Genomic DNA, 11345 nt, shown 5'->3' with positions numbered 1-11345 from the left:
GGAGGGGCCACACATAGGGAGAATAAACACAGGGGTCATGAGGAGGGGCCACACATAGGGAGAATAAACACAGAGGTCATGAGGAGGGGCCACACATAGGGAGAATAAACACAGGGGTCATGAGGAGGGGCCACACATAGAATAAACACAGGGGTCATGAGGAGGGGCCACACATAGGGAGAATAAACACAGGGGTCATGAGGAGGGGCCACACATAGAATAAACACAGGGGTCATGAGGAGGGGCCACACATAGGGAGAATAAACACAGGGGTCATGAGGAGGGGCCACACATAGGGAGAATAAACACAGAGGTCATGAGGAGGGGCCACACATAGGGAGAATAAACACAGGGGTCATGAGGAGGGGCCACACATAGAATAAACACAGGGGTCATGAGGAGGGGCCACACATAGGGAGAATAAACACAGGGGTCATGAGGAGGGGCCACACATAGAATAAACACAGGGGTCATGAGGAGGGGCCACACATAGGGAGAATAAACACAGGGGTCATGAGGAGGGGCCACACATAGAATAAACACAGGGGTCATGAGGAGGGGCCACACATAGGGAGAATAAACACAGGGGTCATGAGGAGGGGCCACACATAGGGAGAATAAACACAGGGGTCATGAGGAGGGGCCACACATAGGGAGGATAAACACAGGGGTCATGAGGAGGGGCCACACATAGGGAGGATAAACACAGGGGTCATGAGGAGGGGCCACACATAGGTGTTGTATTATAGTGTTCTGATACTTGGTACTGTGTTCGGATACTCGGTACTGATACGTGCAATGTACTTGTATGTATGGTGTACTGCCTGCCTTAATGGTAACATAAGAGTGGAGCTGTGTTAGAGCACGCTGAAGGCCGCGGCTGGCATGCAGGGATTGTGATGTCTAGTCTGTGACGTCATTAGGACATGAAGTATCCAAGATATATATGCTGCTGTAAGTGGAATAAACCGTGTGAACGTTTTGATGTGACCAAGTCTCGTGTCATGTTAATCTTCTCCCGGGCCGGCCTGTCTGTCTGTCCGCCGCCGAACCATGGAAATGCCAACCGGGTCATCACACACCAGAACCAGACGAGGGTCCAATACGTAGAATACAGCTTATTATAACAAATGGTGTCAGTTTAGTGGGACCAGATGCAGGAGGTGAGTCACTTCATATTTTACTCTTCATCTAGAGAAAAAGTGCCTCTCCTCTTGCCTGGTAACATATAGGTTATGATGCAGGGTTTACCTTAGTTAAACCTTGTCTTTTTTTTTAGTTCCCACAAGATTACATGCTTCCAAATTTCACTGATATAGACCCGACTAATTTAACATTTAAGTGACTTATACAGTTTTTGTTTTTTTAATGACGTGACAGAGTTAAGAGATAAGACTGTTTGGGTTCAAGCAGCAATATGGTTAGAGTCCATATATAAGCCTAATGTGGTTCATTAGCAAAAGACTGCGTAGTTAGATACGCGCAGCAATATGGTTAGAGTCCATATTTAGTCTGACGTTTGGTACGCCAGCAGTGATTATTACACTTTCCTTGTAGAGGTCAGTGGCCATCAGTGTTGCATCGCAGCTGAGGTTATAAGCCGGATGAATAGAGCCTACTTTGTCCGCACAACAGCTGTGAGTATACGCTGCAGTCTGTTGTTTTTATAAATCTGTTAGATGTTGTCTAACAGGGTACGTCTGTGAGATAAGCGTACTAAGCCTGTGGTGTGTTTCCCACAGCAAACTTTAGTTACACTCTGGTCATAGTCAAAAGTCACTGCTAGATTTAGCTACCAATTTCAAGGTAGCAGTGATAAGGGCTGGTGTGTGAACAGACATCGTTTGAGCATTCCATGTGGTTGTCCATTCTTTTGTGTTGTGTATTGTTTGTCTTGTCGCAAATGGAAAGTCAAAGTTAAGCTACCCCCAGAAAGAGGGGTGGACATGTGCAAGTAACGTGACGTTGTGTTTCCCTGTCACGCTTTAAGAATACACAGTAGTTGCTACATTCATCCAAATATGCCAGGATGATAAGGAAATGGGCATATAAGAGTGGTTTAACGTGTTATCCCTGGGGTTTTCATATAACACTGGCATGCTGCTGAGCTACACTCTGTGTATTGAGTTGAATGTTGGCGATTACAAAGTTAAAACAACCCCTAACCTAAGGGGGCTGATGGATTGAATAAGTGAAATATTAATCAGTATTCAGTGAGACAACGGCGCATTTCTGTTTCATTTCACTTAAATGAGTGTGCAAAATAGCCGATCTACCAGTGCTATAAATAGCCAAAAACCGAGTGTTAAGAAAGGTCTCCAGCCTATTAGTTAGAAGGCAGCAGATGCTGCTATATATATATTGGTGTTTATATAAATCAAATATAAGCGCTGGAGAATCAAGTGTAAAATGTACCTTGTATGGCAGAAATATAGTAATCTAATGTTTGATTAGTGTAAAGTGTCTATTTAGCCTGCCCTGTGAGCTGGAAAAGTCATTACACCAAAACGTACTCGAAAGAAAAGGAAGGCCTTAAAGTAAGGACCAGAAGCGCATAGAAAGTTCTGAGAAAGCTGTAAGCGTTTTTGGTTGGTAGAGCCCGTTAGAGACGAGTATTCATCTTTTCTGATCAACGGGCCATACTCTCGCGACGGGAGAGCGCAGAGGCTTGCGTAACCATAGCAACTTGGTGATTTCTTTCACCAGCACACTGGCCTTATCAGAAGAGGAGAAGCTATCTCTTTTCTCACTGGGCCAAGGGAGGAAAGCCGAAAGAGCAGTGTTGTGAACTTGTTTATAAACCTCCCCCACAGCAGTCAGCTAGTAAGAATCACTCCCTCACGAAGCCCAAGGTCAATATGTAGCTCTCAGTATGAGAGCTAATAATCACTAAAAAAAAAGCAAATATAGGCCTGGTATGATTGGGCACATGTATTGTGCGTATAGAGAAATAATATAATAATAAAAAGAAATCCTTAAAATAAGGATTAGAAGTGCTATAAAGTTTTTTTTTGAGAAAAAGTTTGCAACTCAGTATGAACGCTGTAGCTTAGAAGCGGAGACGTAGAACTCATCTTTTCTGTTCCGCATCTCGGGCGCTCAAGATGGCGTAGCCATGGTAACGTGTCGAGACCTTATCAGCAGAGACAAGCATTTCTCTGACCCACAGTGAGAAGAGAAATTCTCAATGGGCCAAGAGAAAAGCCGGGAGAGCGTTGACGCAGCCAACTGTTTATAACTCACCACACACAGCAAAAGAGTCCCTTCACGGAGTGTGTTATCTCTTATCTCATTAAGCCAAGGTCATATACATGTAGGCTCAGACAATAATAGACCCTTCATTATGCCAAGTTAGGAGACTGAATGGAATTCAGTCAAGATATTAAATGGGACAGAATAAAACACATTATAGCCATAAACATGAATAAGGTGACAGTATTAATGATCCCGCCTTAAATGTATAGGGCTGAGATGCGTAGGCACGTGTATTGTGACATGACAGGAAAAATAACATATATTGGCATTAAGCCAAAGGTCAGAAGTGATGAGACATTATCCACAGGACCTAAGTGAAGTAAACAAATAAAAGTAGCTAAATGTATTATTCCCAAGAGCACTAAATAGATCTGCAGTAAAAGTTAAAGAAAGTTGGTCTGGTGTAGTTCTTGTGACTTGACAGAGTTTGGATAAGACTGCGTTGTGTTTCACGCAGCATATGGTATTAGTCCATATTTAGTCTGGTGTTTGGTATACCAGCAGAACAGATTTATTCTGTGTGGTTCCACTCTGATCATTTGTATAAAAAGTCACGGTAGATAGAACAGAGTAAGTGACCCAACTGAGGTATCAGTAGAGATAAGAAGGGCAGTTCTAGAAGTTCGTAAAGGCCTCATTCACTGTCGGAAAAATAACAGATCTACAAGCTCGATAATGGCAGTAGGGCCTCGGTCACTAAGTGTCATAGCTCAAAATTGGCCAGCTTAAGTACATTTACTTCAAGTTTAAGTAGTATGTATCAAGAAACGTAAGCTAATACAGGAAGGAAAATTAGTAATTATTCCATTATAATGCAGTAATTGGTGGAGTTCCAGTCAAAATACAATCATTAGACAGCGTTTTAGGTTGCACCAAATCCATGATCCCAAATTTAGAGTCCCAATTATGGAGGGGGGGTGTGTTGAATATGAATCAGACAGGCCTGAAGCATAGAGCCTAGGTATTTTAGAACCTAAGTAGAGACCATAATGGAAATGACTCAGGGAGGTCAGGTCATATCTTATGTGTAGTTCAGCCTGTTAAGTGGATATTCGAGGCAACAGTCAGCCTTGGTAGGTCAGTTCATATTATAGGTGCAGTCAAAGCACGCCATGTGTGTACATTTCTCATACAACTACACACACAAACACACTAAAAGGAAGTGTAAGTTTAGTCAACATTTATGTTCAAAAACATTTTAGTAAAACTGCCACATTCAAAAATATACCCAGTGTATTAAAAATATTTATTGTTCCCATTTTTTGTCACATCTAAAAGCTGAATCGTCATCTGCCCACCCAGCCAGCACCCACCCAGCCGAAGGGGGGGTGAACTTCAACCAGAAAGACAATACAATGACTTTTTGTCCTAAGAGTGGATGCCGGAAGACATTTTGTGGAGTTTTACCACTGAACATGCGTTTGCCACTGAACTTTGAAGTGTTTTGTGCCGGGGGGGCACATTGATGTCATGCGGTTTTTGTGTGTTGAGACCACACTAAATTGAACAATGAACATTTGGGGTTTTTGCATGTCACTTCTGCATGTCACTTCCATCACGTGACTACAGGAAGTGTTGGGGTCATATCTACAGCAACAGCGGAGTACGATGTGGAATGGGAATGCTAAATATTTATTTTACCAGTTTTATGATGGAATTAGGCAAAGTGTGGCAAGTTATTTTTCACATTTAGAGGTGGAACAGCTCAGGGGCACATACTAATGTGCACACACGCACACACGCACGCACACACACAGAAAGATAGACAACAGGGTGTGTTTGGTCTAGGAAGGAGTGCCTGTTCAAAGGGAGGTACGCGCGTACGTGTGTGCATCAGGGTAGAATTGACATTTTCAGTATTAAAAGTCAATGAATCAAGTATATTATGACTCAAGTAAGGAAGGGCTAATTCATTCTTTAGCCCAGAAGAAGTTGGTGCAATTTATAAGTTCAGCTGTAATCCATTTGGAAGGGAACTCCAATAATAAAATAAAATATAAAACCAATACTGTATAGATCCTAGGCCCAGTCAATAGTGAATTACAAGTAAGTGTGTCTCATTGGGTTAGACCAACTTTAGTCCTATAAAGTCCGGATAAGAGGGCAAATGTGGAGACTAGGGGGAATAGAAAAGTTTAAAATAATAACCACAGTGTATTAAATTAGTACAGGACTACAGCACATACACCCTATATAACATATACCGGTAGGTCCCATTCAGTAGATACACCTGTGAAGGAGCGGTTATATGCTCACGAATAAATCGATCTTGAGACAGACGATTTTGTTTTGGTGTTTTGGGACAATGTTATGGTAAGGTTAGACAAAATAGGTGTGTAACCGTTTGTGTAGTAAGATAGTCAGTGTACTAATCTAGTCAACAGGCCTGAAATAATTTGTATTAAACATTAAGTGTGGTTAGAAAAAAAACCCAAGTCGAGTTTATTAATTACTAAGTTCAAGTTGTTAGGGTAACCCCAGAAGCGATGCTCAGCAGAGTAGGCAGCAGAGTAGGCTGTAGTGTAAGCTGAACGGGCGCTTCTTGTCAACCTACAACATGGACGCATGTTTTGTGGGAGGAGTGAGAGAAGGGTGCGTATTCAGTTCAAATAAATATTTAGAGATTTAAATGAAGTGTGATTCAGCATAGAAAAGGCCAAATTATGAAAGGTCCGTCAAGCTATAAAGGACCAGGGAAAGAATATGGTCAAAAGAGTCTGAGGTATGGACTGGTGTGTGTGAATTGTTCATTAGATATTTTAGGGGGGTCCACCATGTGTAGTCCATATAATATTCTGTGGTAAAACTCACGAGCGTGTTTAAGAGTGGACTGTCTAACCCCTAACCCTAATATATTTCTATTTTCACAGAAACACACAGGAATGCAGTCATGCTGAACCAGGATCTGCGTCAGGCTGAATAACTATCATTCATGTTTCTATCTCCCCAAACGCCATTTTTGATGAAATGTGTCTGGTTAATTGTGTTTCAAGAGGGCAAATACAAATTGTATTTGCATGTGCAAGGGCAAATGGTCTGAAAGGATTAACAATTAACCCATAACAATTGAGTGTCTGTGCTTGGTGTCTTGTTGTGGTAAAGCAAGGCCCAGTGGCTTATCTTGTTTTGAGAACACAGAGAGCTCTGTAGAAATTGTTTTACACAGAGCAGGTGGGCAGACACGAGGCGGAGGTGCAGGAAGCACCAGTATCAGGGGTCATTCATGTAAGTATTTGATACATCACATGCTCAAAAATACACATTTAGAAATTTTAATAATTGTAGTATTATTCCCCTTGGATGGGTGATTGATTGATTGGCGGAATATTGATGAAGTAAAATCAATATAGTATGAGGATGGGATATGAAGCTCCCACGCACACACACACAGTATGCGTGTGTATCTTTGTTCTGTTTGGGGGGGGGGAACCCAGTGCTTTTCAGTTTCGTCCACAGGAGACGGACAGCAGACGGGAAAATACAGAAATTGAGTGGGTTTCCGGCCCCAGTACTGGTGTATCACCAGGTCCAGAAGGCCTAAGCGTTCAGCCGGGGAAGGGAGATCGCCTCGGCCACAGCACAGCAGGGCCTGCGCACGGCCTACAGCGGGGCCTGCGCACGGCCTACAGCAGGGCCAGACCACGGCCTACAGCAGGACCATCACATCGCCACTACGGCCTACAGCAGACCAGCATGACGGTACTGCGGACCCCCGGTAGGTCTGCAAAAGGGCCAGACCAGCCACCGGACGCAGGCCGCGTCCTGCAAGGGTCTGCATCTGACAGGTCACGGGCCAGGAGGGTCTGTGTCGGCCTAGACCGCAGTGACGCAAGTGTGCCATTTGAACAACGTCCTATGACCATTTTCCAGGTCTTGAACTCATGAAGGAAATAGGAAGTAGTCACATTGTGACGAAGACCTATTTTGCTCAGACAATATGAGACAAGCATGGATACTGATCCTGGATCAGAATGAGCGCGAGAGTTGTTCGCGCGCGATGTTTATGGAGTAAGCGGGATGCTATATCATCAACAATGCACGGCCAGGTCTATATGACGCAGGCTGGCGCGGACAAGTCCATATGCATCGGCGCACTATCTGATGGATGCGGTACGGGACAATTGCGCGCGGTCGCCAAAATGGAGAACTGTTGCCTGGGCTCTGTGCGAACTGTTGCTTGGGCTCTGTGCCATATCGGTTCCAGGGGAGTAGGGTCGTAAGAGTGGACTGGTGGAGTAAGTCTTGAACATTTTCTGTTGAGTAAGCCAGTTCGGGAACATTTTGGGAGTAGGTTCTTGGACGGTTGGAACCTTTTCAGTTTTGTCATGCGATGGTTCTTGGACGGAGTTCCTGGACGATTGGAACATATGTTCTAACATTTTCTTTTTATTAGATTAATGACTGGTTTCTTGTGTCTCAATGTCAAATATGTGTTTATTTGCTGGTATACACACTGTCCCTATACATGACACCCACACATTCCCCTGTAGCAATGAGGGCCTCCAGAGATAAGGGAGGCAGGCATACTGCCAGTGTGGAATGGTATAAAAGAGTGGTTAGATGTAGGGGCAATGGTCAGTTATAAATGTCAGAGATGGTTGCCTTGTTCCAGTCCAGGTAAAGACAGGCTGTACTTCCGTCCCAGACAGATCAACAACATGTGCTAGATAAGATATGACGAAGAAGGGAGAAATGCCAGTAAGCCTGCTAGACTGAGAGAATAGATTAGAATGAACTAATCCTGTGGTGTTGAAATTAAGTGTGATTATTCATTATTCAGTGTGATTATTCATTAGTTAGAAATGAACTAATTTAAACATAATCAGTGATTTCAGGATGATTTCAGGTTGAGTGTATATTTTAATGTACCCTGTCCTATCCCCACGTGTATATGTTGTATATTATATAGTATATATTATATATTGTATTTATTGTTGATTTCTCCTCCTCTTTTCTTTCTGTGTTTCCTATTTTATCTCTCTCTCTCTCTCTCTCTCTACACCTATGTCTGTGTTTCAAGTGTACAATCAGGTGGCGTGCGCGTGCTTGCTCAGAGATTGATCAATGATTATTGATTAAGCAAAGAGATCACATAAACGAGAGGCTCGATACAATTTCCCTGGCAGGAGTCCAGGTTTTTTGGTATCGATACGTGATTGTACACTTTTCCGCATTATAAATACAGTATCAGATGACGTTGTCCTTATAGGACAAAAGAGTGGGCTGTTGTATTATAGTGTTCTGATACTTGGTACTGTGTTCGGATACTCGGTACTGATACGTGCAATGTACTTGTATGTATGGTGTACTGCCTGCCTTAATGGTAACATAAGAGTGGAGCTGTGTTAGAGCACGCTGAAGGCCGCGGCTGGCATGCAGGGATTGTGATGTCTAGTCTGTGACGTCATTAGGACATGAAGTATCCAAGATATATATGCTGCTGTAAGTGGAATAAACCGTGTGAACGTTTTGATGTGACCAAGTCTCGTGTCATGTTAATCTTCTCCCGGGCCGGCCTGTCTGTCTGTCCGCCGCCGAACCATGGAAATGCCAACCGGGTCATCACACACCAGAACCAGACGAGGGTCCAATACGTAGAATACAGCTTATTATAACAATAGGGAGGACACCTTGTTGTAAAAGTTACAACTGGACCGCTTTTTTCTGTCTACTACACCAAATCTCTTTGTCCAAAACCTACAAATCTGCCAAATGCAAATAATGTTAGTGGTTACCCTTCTTAAATAAAATAAATGTGGGATCCCTCGGCACTAGGCAGTTATATTTGTCATTGATTTCATGGATTGTGCAATTTGTGCATTGATTAACTCGTTGACCACTTCACGCATAACAAAATTGTATACACATGTCAAACAAAGAATAACCAGATACCGGTATACATTACAATATAGAAACAAACCCTGAAATACAGGAGTTCTGCTTTTAACCCATGACCACACACAGTAAACTCTGCAGAGTTAGGATGATATATTTACTGTATTTAAAACATCCAAAGGGATTTGATATCCCATGCTAATTGTCTTGTGCACAGTGACAGTGTCTGGGGATTAACCACAAGGTACAAGATACCTTTACTAAAACAAACCCACCTCCTGAACCAGACCTGACTCGTCTCCTGTCTGCTTATACTGGCTTAAGGTCTTTAGAGTCTGTCTATGACTGAATGAAGTCACTAATTACAGTGGATTGATGCAAAACCTGATGGTGCACTTGTCCTTAGGACACTGTGCTCATGCACAGTGAAATCCTAACTCTTGGGAGTGTAAAAACAAAATCCAAATGGACCTGCATCCCAAGAGTGTAAAAATGACACCCAAATGGGTCCACTTATGTGTTGAATGAATGTGGAGGATTTTACTGTACATCCCTTTCTCCTGTAACAATGGCTTTTGTTGCCTTATGTCAGCGTAAGTACGTCCTCGATTTTAACGCTACATTCATAGTTCTTTTTTTAAAGATACTTTTGGGGCATTTTCTGCCTTTATTTATAGTATAGTAAGTTGGAAATGGGGGAGAAAGATGGGGAGTGACACGCAGCAAAGGTCGTCGGGATCGGGAGTCGAACCCAGGTCAGCCTGGATTCGCAGCCTAGTAGGTGCCCGGACCGCTAGGATGGCCCGGGCCAACATTCATATATTTCTGAGCTCAATAAAATGTTCTTTTTGTTTTTCAGCCTCCCTGGGAGCTATAAACTGCAACAGTGTCAGATCCCCTGTCAACTCCACAGGTGCCTTGCCTGGACTCTGGCCAAATCTGACACTGCTGGAAAACAAAACGACCACATTCTAATTGATTTCATGCACACGCTCACCCTCTTTAACCATGTAAACCACAGCATCCCTATTCTATTTTTGGCTGCGAAATTTGGTGTAGAGTGGAGAAAGAAAAATGTAAGCAAGTACAGTTGCAAGTATAGCGGGTTTAATAACTATATAGCACCTTTCAAGGCTTTCATGACATGAAATGCAGCTCAAAGTGCTTTACTCATAAAAAAAATAAGTTAACATTAGAATAATAGCAAAAACATTAAATGGTTAACTCCCACTATCATTCTCTTTCCCCATTATTTTCACGCTATCTCTCCTGCTACACTTTTCTCTCTCTCCACCTCAGTTCCTTCCTCCCTCCCTCGCTCTCACTATACCTCCCAAAGAGATCTATAGTGCTGTTGTCTTCTGTTTGTTTTCCTTGAACATGTGTGATCAAACCTGGGCCACACGCACCTTCTCACCCCCCCAGGCTCCTGCGGGCTGGCAGGCAGCGCTGCACAATGTGAACACACACACACACACACACACACACACACACACACACACACACACACACACACACACACACACACACACACACACACACACACACACACACACACACACACACACACACACACACACACACACACTAAAGTCCCCACATCTGGTACTGGTCTGAGGATAGAACCGTTTATCCCTGTGAGTGCACGGACTACAGCTTGATTGACTTGACTTTATTAACAAGTTTGATAATAATACATGTAGTAGGCTACAGTCAAACATTATGTTAAAGGCAACGCAAAAAGTCATGGGCTTGTTTCTGTTGTTGAGCAAATTGGCTCATTGTCATTTGCCATATCAGTTCACCTAACTGGGGCGCGACACACTAGGGGTCAGTTGTCCCAGGTTCCATTCCAGGCCCTGGCAGCATTTGCAATGTGAATATGACTCATTAAAGAGTGTCCATTTAAGGGGAAATTCAATCTTGAAAGGCAGTTTACCGGTAGTTTCACTTTTCAATTATTTTTAAAGGATTTTTCTCTTGCTTTTGCCATTGTTTCTATCACATAGATAGGCATATCTATAACAGTCGGAATTGTAACATTGTATGTCCAAGTTATATTAAAGAACTAAAAGAAATAAAATGACCTGTAACTGCATCAGTAATTCTATATAGCCTACTTATAAACCAAACTGTATTGCAGACCAAAAAGCAAAAACGTTGCTTTTGAAATTAAATTGCAATATCTTCTGACAAAAATAATTCAATTCACATGAACAATCCACCTGTTTCGACTGAACAATCAAGATTTCAAA

The sequence above is a fragment of the Protomyctophum bolini genome (genome assembly GCF_963924005.1).
Source record: "Protomyctophum bolini genome assembly, chromosome: 9".
Taxonomy (NCBI): Eukaryota; Metazoa; Chordata; class Actinopteri; order Myctophiformes; family Myctophidae; genus Protomyctophum; species Protomyctophum bolini.
This window is presented reverse-complemented; position numbering follows the sequence as displayed.